The sequence below is a fragment of the Fistularia commersonii genome, unplaced genomic scaffold (assembly GCF_037954325.1).
Source record: "Fistularia commersonii isolate RoL2024-O1a breed Wild unplaced genomic scaffold, RoL_Fcom_v1.0 HiC_scaffold_39, whole genome shotgun sequence".
Classification (NCBI taxonomy): domain Eukaryota; kingdom Metazoa; phylum Chordata; class Actinopteri; order Syngnathiformes; family Fistulariidae; genus Fistularia; species Fistularia commersonii.
The window spans coordinates 882,501-897,500 of NW_028233997.1; positions in this window are offsets into that span (position 1 = coordinate 882,501).

Sequence of the window (15,000 nt, forward strand, 5' to 3'; positions counted from 1 at the left end):
AAACGTTTCCACAACCAAACCAACATTAGCTCATCCACTCATTCACATATGTGTGTGCCCAGAGGTCCGGGAGCTCCAGTCATAAGTCCGGGTGATCTATGTCCGGAGAAGGCTCACATTAGCCGCTCTAAGGGGTCCTGCTGCCCCCCAGCTTCCCGGCCTTTGAGAAGAGACACATAACTCCGCTCTTCCGCTTCTCCGCTATGGGCCCTGGTACTCCCGATCCTCCGAACTCAGGTGAATTGCGTGACGTGCTTCTGCTCTACTATAGGCCCCTACACACTTCGAACACGGCTGTTATCACCCTGTTACTGCATTTCAATGACACCCATTTGCTTTCGATCTCAGTGTCTGCCACCGTACGGAAAAAGCGGGGGGGTGGGGGGTGGGGGGGCATAAGCGCATTCGTGCTGTAAGTAATCAGAAGTTAATAGTGTTAACGGTTTGCGAGAAATTTTTAATGCTAGACAAAAAAAGAAAATTAAAAGGATATAATTAAATAAATAGATAGAAAAATAAAATTAAAAACGAAAAAAAAAAAATTGTGAGGGGAATATAACATGTAATTAAGTTGGCGGTTCACAGGGAATCTCAGACATCAAACTGTTTTTAATTGAACATAAATAGTACACCCAAATATACAAATGTACAAATAAACATAGCAAGGTAGAACTGAATGTCAATGAAACAACCAGGCATGAGGAAGCAACGGACATGAGGACATTTGTTCTGTATGTAATGAGAAGTTAATAGTGTTACAGGTTTGTGAGAAATTTACAGTGCTAGACAAAAAACGAAATTAAAAGGAAATAATTAGATAAATAGATAGACAAATGAAATTAAAACCAAAAAAAAAAAATGCAAGGGGAATACGACATGTAATTAAGTTGGCGATTCACAAGGAATCTCAGACATCAAACTGTATATTTTTTGTTGTTTATATATAAACATATATAAACAAACATATATTGTTTGTTGTTTATTTTTGGGATATATTGAGGAATATTTAATGGAAAGGAGTCACAATCGCTTTTTGACAATGTCGAAGTGTATACGTGGCTATAGAATTTAAAGTTTTCATTAGAAATTATAGCCTCATCTGTAATTTCCTTGTTGTTAAGACGGGCTTAGCTTTGCTCCGCTCCTCCTCTCCTCCGCTCCTCCGCTCTTCCGCTCCGGGCCCTGGAACTCCCGATCCGCGGGACTTCGGTGAATTCCGGGCCAGTTTTTTGCTCTTCTGCTCTCCTCCCCTCCTCCGCTTCTTCGCTCCCCCGCTTTGGACCCTGGAACTCTTGAACAGGGCCGGGCTTCTGCCCTCCGCCTCTCCTCTGCTCATCCGCTCCAGGCCCTGGCACTCCCTGTGATCCAGTCATTCGCATGTGCGTGCCCGGAGGTCCGGGAGCTCCACTCAAACGTCCGGGGGGGATAAGGGTAAGGGGTCCTGCCCCCCCCCCCTCGCCGCCTCTGAGAAGAGAAACATCTCCTCCACTCCTCCGCTCATCCGCTGCGGAACCAGGTACTACCGATCCGCCGGACTCAGGCGAATTGCAGAAAGGGGTTTTGCTGTCCTCCGCTCCTCCGCTCCTCCGCTCCTCCGCTCCTCCGCTCCTCCGTTTCGGGCCCTGGAACTCCCGAGCCGCTGGACACAAGCGAATCACGGTCCGGGCTTCTGCTCTCCTCCGCTCCTCACCTCATCCGCTCCAGGCCCTGGTACTCCGTGTCCGCGGGAACCCCCCCCAACCCACAAAAACAAACTCTCACACACACACAAACACACGCACACACACACACACACACACACACACACACAAACACACAAACACACACAGACACACCTGAACTCATCATCGCTGTGCTGATAGCATTGGCCGAAACGTATCCACAACCAAACCAACATTAGCTCATCCAGTCATTCACATATGTGTGTGCCCAGAGGTCCGGGAGCTCCAGTCATAACTCCGGGTGATCTCTGTCCGGAGTAGGCTCACCTTAGCCGGTCTAAGGGGTCCTGCTGCCCCCCAGCTTCCCCGCCTTTGAGAAGAGACACATAACTCCGCTCTTCCGCTTCTCCGCTATGGGCCCTGGTACTCCCGATCCTCCGAACTCAGGTGAATTGCGTGACGTGCTTCTGCTCTCCTATAAGCCCCTACACACTTCGAACACGGCTGTTATCACCCTGTTACTGCATTTCAATGACACCCATTTGCTTTCGATCTCAGTGTCTGCCTCCGTACGGAAAAAGCGGGATGGGTGGGGGGGCATAAGCGCAATCGTGCTGTAAGTAATCAGAAGTTAATAGTGTTAACGGTTTGCGAGAAATTTTTAATGCTAGACAAAAAAAGAAAATTAGAAGGATATAATTAAATAAATAGATAGAAAAATAAAATTAAAAACGAAAAAAAAAAATTGTGAGGGGAATATAACATGTAATTAAGTTGGCGGTTCACAAGGAATCTCAGACATCAAACTGTTTTTAATTGAACATAAATAGTACACCCAAATATACAAATGTACAAATAAACATAGCAAGGTAGAACTGAATGTCAATGAAACAACCAGGGATGAGGAAGCAACGGACATCAGGACATTTGTTCTGTATGTAATGAGAAGTTAATAGTGTTACAGGTTTGTGAGAAATTTACAGTGCGAGACAAAAAAAGAAATTAAAAGGAAGTAATTAAATCAATAGATAGACAAATAAGAAATTAAAACAAAAAAAAAAAAAAAAAATTGCAAGGGGAATGTAACATGTAATCAAGTTGTTTTTTTTGTTTTTTTTTTTTTTTTTTACCAAAAAAAAAAGGAACCTCGGACATGGGTAACTATATTTTTTTGTTTTCGGATTTTTCCATAAGTTTTAAGGATTTTTTTTTTTTTTTTTATATTTCAAAATCGTTTATGAAGACATTAAAATTTGGGGAGCATTTTTGCATTCTGTTCTTGTGAATGAAGAACTTGGCCAGGCCTAAAAGAACATTGAAACAGAGTTCATCTGTTATGTTGCTTATAAGTAAACAGAATGTTATATCATCTTTTGAGAAGGAAACTGGTGACGATGGAATGAGAAGGAGAAAAAATATATGGTCAGTGGTTTCAATGTTGTCTTCACAAAATGTACAAATATTATCTTCAAAATTAAAGCGTACCCTCGATAATTCCTTAGATGGGTAGATGTCAGTCATAATTTTGAAGTGGGTCTCTTTTGCCTTGGGGGTATGGGTAGAGTCAGATACATAGTTCGCAGCGTGGCAATCGATTCCTCATCAAATTTATTTAAAATATCCTTTTTTTTTTTTTTGACGTCCAGGGAATAAGTTTCCTGTGAAACATTTCCTAATAAAGGAGTTGCTGCGCTTTCTGTCCACAATTGAGATTCCCTGGAGTGATAGTCGGGGTAACTGTGGTTGTACGGTTCGGTGCGTCATTATATTTTTGGTCAGGAATACAAATTGTCGAGGCAGTGCGTTTCGTAACTTTAGCAACTCTAATATGGGAGGCTTGAATCTGTGTGTAGTACAGAACTGCTCATTGTCCAGAGGACTGCCAGTGTCATCCATCAAGTCAATTATTGACCATATACCTTTCTCAAAGCATTCCTTGTAAAACAGAGGTTTGTTGCCATGCAGTACATATCGATTGTTCCAAACTATTATACTGTGTGGTGAGAAATTGTGTACGTATATCATTTTCCAGTATAATAATATTTGTTTATGGAACTCTGAACATTTGACAGGAATCTTGTTGATATCCAAGTCAGAGATAAGCAGAAGACTCAGGCCGCCGACTTTGTTGAATAAGTAGTTTGGAGTACAATACCAGAAAGAACGATGAGGTTTGATCCAGGATTTCAACCAGTTCACCTTCAATGTCCCATTCAAGCAGTCCAACTCTATCACTTTCAGCCCTCCTTCACTTGTTTCTTTCACCATATGTGATTTTTCTTAGATGGTGTGGTCTGTTCCTCCAGATAAAGTTGAAATTGATTTGGTTAACAGATTTTACGAGTTGATTTGGAGCAGCATTGGAATACGCTGGGTATATACATCTGGATAAACACATCCATTTTAGTCAAATATATCCGGCCTAATATTGATAAATCTCTCTGGAGCCATATATTAGAATTAAGCTTTACTTTGATTCAGTTTAGATTCAATGTTCCTGGATTGATTTAACGTTTGGTCCTTGGATAGGAAAATGCTCAAGTATTTTATTTCTGATTTCATAGAAACATCGCTGATTTCCTTTAGTGGCGAGTCATGCAGCGCAAGAAGTTTGCATTTCTTTAAGTTTAATGACAATCCTGAAGCCTTGGAGAATGTTTTGGTTTTTTTCAGCACTTATTGGGACTTGATGTTCATTTTTCAAAACTAAGGTTGTGTCATCTGCCAGCAGGCTAATAACAATTTCTGTCCCCAACATTACTTCTGTCCCACACGTATACACACACAAACACACACACACACACACACACACACACACACACACACACCTTAATTCCACTCTTTTATATACGCATGTCTGGAGTTCCGGGAGCTCGTTCTCAACGTTCTGGGGATAATCATAGCTGTGCTGATAGCATTGGCCGAAACGTATCCACAACCAAACCAACATTAGCTCATCCACTCATTCACATATGTGTGTGCCCAGAGGTCCGGGAGCTCCAGTCATAAGTCCGGGTGATCTATGTCCGGAGAAGACTCACATTAGCCGGTCTAAGGGGTCCTGCTGCCCCCCAGTTTCCCCGCCTTTGAGAAGAGACACATAACTCCGCTCTTCCGCTTCTCCGCTATGGGCCCTGGTACTCCCGATCCTCCGAACTCAGGTGAATTGCGTGACGTGCTTCTGCTCTCCTATAAGCCCCTACACACTTCGAACACGGCTGTTATCACCCTGTTACTGCATTTCAATGACACCCATTTGCTTTCGATCTCAGTGTCTGCCTCCGTACGGAAAAAGCGGGATGGGTGGGGGGGCATAAGCGCATTCGTGGTGTAAGTAATCAGAAGTTAATAGTGTTAACGGTTTGCGAGAAATTTTTAATGCTAGACAAAAAAAGAAAATTAGAAGGATATAATTAAATAAATAGATAGAAAAATAAAATTAAAAACGAAAAAAAAAAATTGTGAGGGGAATATAACATGTAATTAAGTTGGCGGTTCACAAGGAATCTCAGACATCAAACTGTTTTTAATTGAACATAAATAGTACACCCAAATATACAAATGTACAAATAAACATAGCAAGGTAGAACTGAATGTCAATGAAACAACCAGGGATGAGGAAGCAACGGACATCAGGACATTTGTTCTGTATGTAATGAGAAGTTAATAGTGTTACAGGTTTGTGAGAAATTTACAGTGCGAGACAAAAAAAGAAATTAAAAGGAAGTAATTAAATCAATAGATAGACAAATAAGAAATTAAAACGAAAAAAAAAAAAAAAAATTGCAAGGGGAATGTAACATGTAATCAAGTTGTTTTTTTTGTTTTGTTTTTTTTTTTTACCAAAAAAAAAAGGAACCTCGGACATGGGTAACTATATTTTTTTGTTTTCGGATTTTTCCATAAGTTTTAAGGATTTTTTTTTTTTTTTTTTATATTTCAAAATCGTTTATGAAGACATTAAAATTTGGGGAGCATTTTTGCATTCTGTTCTTGTGAATGAAGAACTTGGCCAGGCCTAAAAGAACATTGACACAGAGTTCATCTGTTATGTTGCTTATAAGTAAACAGAATGTTATATCATCTTTTGAGAAGGAAACTGGTGACGATGGAATGAGAAGGAGAAAAAATATATGGTCAGTGGTTTCAATGTTGTCTTCACAAAATGTACAAATATTATCTTCAAAATTAAAGCGTACCCTCGATAATTCCTTAGATGGGTAGATGTCAGTCATAATTTTGAAGTGGGTCTCTTTTGCCTTGGGGGTATGGGTAGAGTCAGATACATAGTTCGCAGCGTGGCAATCGATTCCTCATCAAATTTATTTAAAATATCCTTTTTTTTTTTTTTGACGTCCAGGGAATAAGTTTCCTGTGAAACATTTCCTAATAAAGGAGTTGCCGCGCTTTCTGTCCACAATTGAGATTCCCTGGAGTGATAGTCGGGGTAACTGTGGTTGTACGGTTCGGTGCGTCATTATATTTTTGGTCAGGAATACAAATTGTCGAGGCAGTGCGTTTCGTAACTTTAGCAACTCTAATATGGGAGGCTTGAATCTGTGTGTAGTACAGAACTGCTCATTGTCCAGAGGACTGCCAGTGTCATCCATCAAGTCAATTATCGACCATATACCTTTCTCAAAGCATTCCTTGTAAAACAGAGGTTTGTTGCCATGCAGTACATATCGATTGTTCCAAACTATTATACTGTGTGGTGAGAAATTGTGTACGTATATCATTTTCCAGTATAATAATATTTGTTTATGGAACTCTGAACATTTGACAGGAATCTTGTTGATATCCAAGTCAGAGATAAGCAGAAGACTCAGGCCGCCGACTTTGTTGAATAAGTAGTTTGGAGTACAATACCAGAAAGAACGATGAGGTTTGATCCAGGATTTCAACCAGTTCACCTTCAATGTCCCATTCAAGCAGTCCGACTCTATCACTTTCAGCCCTCCTTCACTTGTTTCTTTCACCATATGTGATTTTTCTTAGATGGTGTGGTCTGTTCCTCCAGATAAAGTTGAAATTGATTTGGTTAACAGATTTTACGAGTTGATTTGGAGCAGCATTGGAATACGCTGGGTATATACATCTGGATAAACACATCCATTTTAGTCAAATATATCCGGCCTAATATTGATAAATCTCTCTGGAGCCATATATTAGAATTAAGCTTTACTTTGATTCAGTTTAGATTCAATGTTCCTGGATTGATTTAACGTTTGGTCCTTGGATAGGAAAATGCTCAAGTATTTTATTTCTGATTTCATAGAAACATCGCTGATTTCCTTTAGTGGCGAGTCATGCAGCGCAAGAAGTTTGCATTTCTTTAAGTTTAATGACAATCCTGAAGCCTTGGAGAATGTTTTGGTTTTTTTCAGCACTTATTGGGACTTGATGTTCATTTTTCAAAACTAAGGTTGTGTCATCCGCCAGCAGGCTAATAACAATTTCTGTCCCCAACATTACTTCTGTCCCACACGTATACACACACACACACACACACACAAACACACACACACACACACACACACACCTTAATTCCACTCTTTTATATACGCATGTCTGGAGTTCCGGGAGCTCGTTCTCAACGTTCTGGGGATAATCATAGCTGTGCTGATAGCATTGGCCGAAACGTATCCACAACCAAACCAACATTAGCTCATCCACTCATTCACATATGTGTGTGCCCAGAGGTCCGGGAGCTCCAGTCATAAGTCCGGGTGATCTATGTCCGGAGAAGGCTCACATTAGCCGGTCTAAGGGGTCCTGCTGCCCCCCAGCTTCCCCGCCTTTGAGAAGAGACACATAACTCCGCTCTTCCGCTTCTCCGCTATGGGCCCTGGTACTCCCGATCCTCCGAACTCAGGTGAATTGCGTGACGTGCTTCTGCTCTCCTATAAGCCCCTACACACTTCGAACACGGCTGTTATCACCCTGTTACTGCATTTCAATGACACCCATTTGCTTTCGATCTCAGTGTCTGCCACCGTACGGAAAAAGCGGGGGGTGGGGGGGCATAAGCGCATTCGTGCTGTAAGTAATCAGAAGTTAATAGTGTTAACGGTTTGCGAGAAATTTTTAATGCTAGACAAAAAAAGAAAATTAAAAGGATATAATTAAATAAATAGATAGAAAAATAAAATTAAAAACGAAAAAAAAAAATTGTGAGGGGAATATAACATGTAATTAAGTTGGCGGTTCACAAGGAATCTCAGACATCAAACTGTTTTTAATTGAACATAAATAGTACACCCAAATATACAAATGTACAAATAAACATAGCAAGGTAGAACTGAATGTCAATGAAACAACCAGGGATGAGGAAGCAACGGACTTCTTCTTCTTCTTCTTTCGGCTTTTCCCGTTAGGGGTCGCCACAGCGAGTCAACTTTCTCCATCTAACCCTATTCTCTGTATCTTCCTCTCTCACACCAGCTACTTTCATATCCTCTCTCACTACGTCCATAAATCTTCTCTTTGGTCTTCCTCGAGACCTCTTGCCTGGCAGCTCCAATTCCAGCATCCGTCTACCAATATATTCACTATCTCTTCTCTGTACATGACCGAACCATCTCAGTCTGGCTTCTCTGACCTTCTCTCCAAAACATCGAACATGTGCCGTCCCTCTGATAGATTCATTCCTGATCCTATCCATCCTGGTCACTCCCAAAGAGAACCTCAACATCTTCATCTCTGCAACCTCTAGTTCTGCCTGCTGTCTTTTGGTCATTGTAACAGTTTCTAGTCCATACATCATCGCTGGTCTCACCACTGTCTTGTACACCTTTCCTTTTATTCTGGCCGATAGTCTTCTATCACATAGTACCCCTGACACTTTTCTCCACCCATTCCAACCTGCTTGGACCCGTCTCTTCACCTCTTTTCCGCACTCTCCGTTGCTCTGGACTGTTGACCCTAAGTACCTGAAATCCTCCAGCTTCTTGATCTCCATTCCCTGTAGCCTCACCGCTCCACCCGAGTTCCTCTCATTCACACACATATATTCTGTCTTGCTGCGACTAACTTTCATTCCTCTCCTTTCCAGAGCATACCTCCACCTCTCTAGATTTTCCTCTACCTGTTGTCTGCTCTCACTACAGATCACAATGTCATCCGCAAACATCATGGTCCATGGGGATTCCTGTCTAACCTCATCTGTCAGCCTATCCATCACCATTGCAAACAAGAAGGGGCTCAGTGCTGATCCCTGATGGAGTCCCACCTCCACCTTGAACTTCTCTGTTACCCCTACAGCACACCGTACCAGTGTCTCACAGCTAGCATACATGTCCTGCACCAGTCCAACATACTTCTCTGCCACTCCAGACTTCCTCATACAATACCAGAGCTCCTCTCTTGGCACCCTGTCATATGCTTTTTCTAGGTCTACAAAAACGCAGTGCAACTCCCTCTGGCCTTCTCTGTACTTTTCTATTAGCATTCTCAACGCAAATACTGCATCTGTAGTACTCTTCCTAGGCATGAAGCCATACTGCTGTTCACAAATGCTGACTTCTGCTCTCAGTCTAGTTTCCACTACTCTTTCCCATAACTTCATTGTATGGCTCATCAACTTTATCCCTCTGTAGTTGCCACAATTCTGCACATCCCCTTTATTCTTAAAAATAGGGACCATCACACTTTGTCTCCATTCTTCAGACATCTTCTCACTCTCTAAGATCCTGTTGAATAATCTAGTCAGAAAATCTACCGCTGCCTCTCCTAGACACTTCCACACCTCCACAGGTATATCATCAGGACCAACTGCTTTTCCACTCTTCATCCTCTTCAATGCCTTCCTCACTTCACTTTTACTAATTTTTGCTACTTTGTGGTCTACAATAGTCACCTCTTCTACCCTTGCCTCTCTTTCATTTTCCACATTCATCAGTTCTTCAAAGTACTCTTTCCATCTTCCCATCACTCTTCTAGCATCTGTCAATACATTTCCCTCTCTGTCCTTTATCACCCGGACCTGTTGTACATCCTTTGCATCTTTATCTCTCTGTTTCGCCAACCTGTATAGATCATTCTCACCCTCCTTACTATCCAACCGAGCATACAAGTCATCATAAGCCCTTTGTTTTGCCTTTGCTACCTCTATCTTTACCTTTCGCCGCACCTCCCTGAACTCCTGTCTGTTCTCTTCAGTCCTCTCAGTATCCCACTTCTTCTTCGCTAACCGCTTTCTCTGTATACACTCCTGCACTTCCTCATTCCACCACCAAGTCTCCTTATCTACTTTCCTTCCAGATGACACACCAAGTACTCTTTTACCTGTCTCCCTGATAACACTAGCTGTAGTTGTCCAATCATCTGGAAGCTCACCCTGACCACCCAGACCCTTTCTCAACTCCTCCCTGAAAACCATGCAACACTCCTCCCTTTTCAGCTTCCACCATTTTGTCCTCTGCTCTGCCTTTGTCCTCTTCATCTTCCTTGTCACCAGAGTCATCCTACAAACCACCATCCTATGCTGTCTGGCTACACTCTCACCTACAACTACTTTGCAGTCACTAATCTCTTTCAGGTTACCTCGTCTATACAAGATGTAGTCTACCTGCGTGCTCCTACCTCCGCTCTTATAAGTTACCCTATGTTCCTGTTTTTTCTGGAAAAAGGTGTTCACTACAGCCATTTCCATCCTTTTTGCAAAATCTACCACCATCTGTCCCTCTGCATTCCTATCCTGGATACCAAATCTGCCCATCACTTCTTCATCCCCTCTATTGCCTTCACCAACATGTCCATTGAAGTCTGCACCAATGACCACTCTCTCATTTCTGGGAATATTCTGCATCACTTCATCTAACTCATTCCAGAACTTCTCCTTCTCTTCAGATTCACATCCCACCTGCGGGGCATAGCCACTAACAACATTGAGCATCACACCTTCGATTTCCAGTTTCAGACTCATAAGTCTATCTGACATTCTTTTCACCTCTAGGACGTTCCTAACAAACTCCTCCTTCAAGATAACTCCTACTCCATTTCTCTTCTTGTCAGTACCATAATAGTACAACTTAAAGCCTGCTCCTAAGCTTCTAGCCTTACTACCTTTCCACCTGGTCTCCTGGACACACAGTATATCCACCTTCCTTCTCTGCATCATGTCGACCAGCTCTCTACCTTTTCCTGTCATAGTCCCAACATTCAAAGTCCCTACTCTCAGTCCCAGACTCTTTCCCTTCCTCCTCTCTCTCTGCTTCCGAACACGCACTCCACCTCTTCTTCTTGTTCTTGTTCTTCGACCCACAGTAGCCCAATTTCCATTAGTACCCTGTAGGTCATCAGTACCAATGGCGGTCGTTGTTAACCCGGTCCGCGACCGATCCGGTATGGTATAGTTTTGGTTGTCTCGCATATTTGGTTTTGGCAAAAGTTTTACGCCGGATGCCCTTCCTGACGCAACCCTCTGCATTTATCCGGGCTTGGGACCGGCACAGGGAGACACTGCTCCGTGCCCCCCCAAGGCAGGCTTGGAGAGGCACGGGCCAGTGCCGCCCTGAGGCTGCATTGGATGAGGAAGCAACGGACATCAGGACATTTGTTCTGTATGTAATGAGAAGTTAATAGTGTTACAGGTTTGTGAGAAATTTACAGTGCGAGACAAAAAAAGAAATTAAAAGGAAGTAATTAAATCAATAGATAGACAAATAAGAAATTAAAACGAAAAAAAAAAAAAAAAAATTGCAAGGGGAATGTAACATGTAATCAAGTTGTTTTTTTTTTTTTTTTTTTTTTTTTTTTACCAAAAAAAAAAGGAACCTCGGACATGGGTAACTATATTTTTTAGTTTTTGGATTTTTCCATAAGTTTTAAGGATTTTTTTTTTTTTTTTTTTATATTTCAAAATCGTTTATGAAGACATTAAAATTTGGGGAGCATTTTTGCATTCTGTTCTTGTGAATGAAGAACTTGGCCAGGCCTAAAAGAACATTGACACAGAGTTCATCTGTTATGTTGCTTATAAGTAAACAGAATGTTATATCATCTTTTGAGAAGGAAACTGGTGACGATGGAATGAGAAGGAGAAAAAATATATGGTCAGTGGTTTCAATGTTGTCTTCACAAAATGTACAAATATTATCTTCAAAATTAAAGCGTACCCTCGATAATTCCTTAGATGGGTAGATGTCAGTCATAATTTTGAAGTGGGTCTCTTTTGCCTTGGGGGTATGGGTAGAGTCAGATACATGGTTCGCAGCGTGGCAATCGATTCCTCATCAAATTTATTTAAAATATCCTTTTTTTTTTTTTTGACGTCCAGGGAATAAGTTTCCTGTGAAACATTTCCTAATAAAGGAGTTGCCGCGCTTTTTGTCCACAATTGAGATTCCCTGGAGTGATAGTCGGGGTAACTGTGGTTGTACGGTTCGGTGCGTCATTATATTTTTGGTCAGGAATACAAATTGTCGAGGCAGTGCGTTTCGTAACTTTAGCAACTCTAATATGGGAGGCTTGAATCTGTGTGTAGTACAGAACTGCTCATTGTCCAGAGGACTGCCAGTGTCATCCATCAAGTCAATTATCGACCATATACCTTTCTCAAAGCATTCCTTGTAAAACAGAGGTTTGTTGCCATGCAGTACATATCGATTGTTCCAAACTATTATACTGTGTGGTGAGAAATTGTGTACGTATATCATTTTCCAGTATAATAATATTTGTTTATGGAACTCTGAACATTTGACAGGAATCTTGTTGATATCCAAGTCAGAGATAAGCAGAAGACTCAGGCCGCCGACTTTGTTGAATAAGTAGTTTGGAGTACAATACCAGAAAGAACGATGAGGTTTGATCCAGGATTTCAACCAGTTCACCTTCAATGTCCCATTCAAGCAGTCCGACTCTATCACTTTCAGCCCTCCTTCACTTGTTTCTTTCACCATATGTGATTTTTCTTAGATGGTGTGGTCTGTTCCTCCAGATAAAGTTGAAATTGATTTGGTTAACAGATTTTACGAGTTGATTTGGAGCAGCATTGGAATACGCTGGGTATATACATCTGGATAAACACATCCATTTTAGTCAAATATATCCGGCCTAATATTGATAAATCTCTCTGGAGCCATATATTAGAATTAAGCTTTACTTTGATTCAGTTTAGATTCAATGTTCCTGGATTGATTTAACGTTTGGTCCTTGGATAGGAAAATGCTCAAGTATTTTATTTCTGATTTCATGGAAACATCGCTGATTTCCTTTAGTGGCGAGTCATGCAGCGCAAGAAGTTTGCATTTCTTTAAGTTTAATGACAATCCTGAAGCCTTGGAGAATGTTTTGGTTGTTTTCGGCACTTATTGGGACTTGATGTTCATTTTTCAAAACTAAGGTTGTGTCATCTGCCAGCAGGCTAATAACAATTTCAGTCCCCAGCACGTCTAACTTTTGGATATCGTTGCTCTTTTCAACATAAACGGCTAGCATTTCGGTAGCAATTATAAATAAATAGGGTGAGATGGGGCAACCTTGGGGGATTCCCACATCAACATGGAAGCTCGGAGTGGTGCCGCTTGGCAGGGTGACACAGCTATGAATATTCTCATAGAGCCCACGGATCACATTCCTGAATATTTAACCAAATCCAAAATGTTCGAGCGTTGCTATGATAAATGGATGTTCGACCGAGTCAAAGGCTTTAGAAAAGTCCAAGAAGGATATGCGGCCATTATCTTCAATGCGATACGCCTCTAAACCCATCGCTCGCCCCGACTCGGGGAATCCTAGAGCCTACTTGCACCCCCGCCCTAACTTAACTCCCTCACTCGTGGAGCTCCCTGAGCTCCACACATCCCGGAGCATCACGCCGACTCATTCACATTTGAATGATTGTCTTTATTTTATGTCCGCTAGATAGAGGCATCCGCACATGCGCATCAGTGGAGCTTCAGGCCGGCTGAGGCATGGACTGAAAATCATAAAGACATGTGTGATGAGCTAAAAGGAAGATAAGCATATTTTTATAATAAATGTAAGAAAGAGAGGGTAATGCAGCCTCAGGGCGGCACTGGCCCGTGTCTCTCCAAGCCTGCCTTTGGGGGGGGGGGGGGGGGGGGGGCACGGAGCAGTGTCTCCCTGTGCCGGTCCCAAGCCCGGATAAATGCAGAGGGTTGCGTCAGGAGGGGCATCCGGCGTAAAACGTTTGCCAAAACCAAACATGCGAGTCAACCATAACTATACCATACCGGATGGGTCGCGGACCGGGTTAACAACGACCGCCATTGGTACTGATGACCTACAGGGTACTAATGGAAATCGGGCTACTGTGGGTCGAAGAACAAGAAGAAGAAGAAGAGGAGGAGTGCGTGTTCGGAAGCAGAGAGAGAGGAGGAAAGGAAAGAGCCTGGGACTGAGAGTAGGGACTTTGAATATTGGGACTATGACAGGAAAAGGTAGAGAGTTGATGGACACGATGCAGAGAAGGAAGCTGGATATACTGTGTGTCCAGGAGACCAGGTGGAAGGGTAGTAAGGCTAGAAGCTTAGGAGCAGGCTTTAAGTTATACTATTATGGTGCTGACAAGAAGAGAAATGGAGTAGGAGTCATCTTGAAGGAGGAGTTTGTAAGGAACGTCCTAGAGGTGAAAAGAATGTCAGATAGACTTATGAGTCTGAAATTGGAAATTGAAGGTGTGATGCTCAGTGTTGTTAGTGGCTATGCGCCACAGGTGGGATGTGAACCTGAAGAGAAGGAGAAGTTCTGGAATGAGTTGGATGAAGTGATGCAGAATATTCCCAGAAATGAGAGAGTGGTAATTGGTGCAGACTTCAATGGACATGTTGGGGAAGGCAATAGAGGGGATGAAGAAGTGATGGGCAGATATGGTATCCAGGATAGGAATGCAGAGGGACAGATGGTGGTAGATTTTGCAAAAGGGATGGAAATGGGTGTAGTGAATACCTTTTTCCAGAAAAAACAGGAACATAGGGTAACTTATAAGAGCGGAGGTAGGAGCACGCAGGTAGACTACATCTTGTATAGACGAGGTAACCTGAAAGAGATCGGTGACTGCAAAGTAGTTGTAGGTGGGCGTGTAGCCAGACAGCATAGGATGGCGGTTTGTGCGACGACTCTGGTGACAAGGTAGATGACGAGGACAAAGGCAGAGCAGAGGACAAAGTGGTGGAAGCTGAAAAGGGAGGAGCGTTGCACGGTTTTCAGGGAGGAGTTGAGAAAGGGTCTGGGTGGTCAGGGTGAGCTGCCAGATGATTGGACAACAACAGCTAGTGTTATCAGGGAGACAGGTAGAAGAGTACTCGGTTTGTCATCTGGAAGGAAAGTTGATAAGGAGACTTGGTGGTGGAATGAGGAAGTGCAGGAGTATATA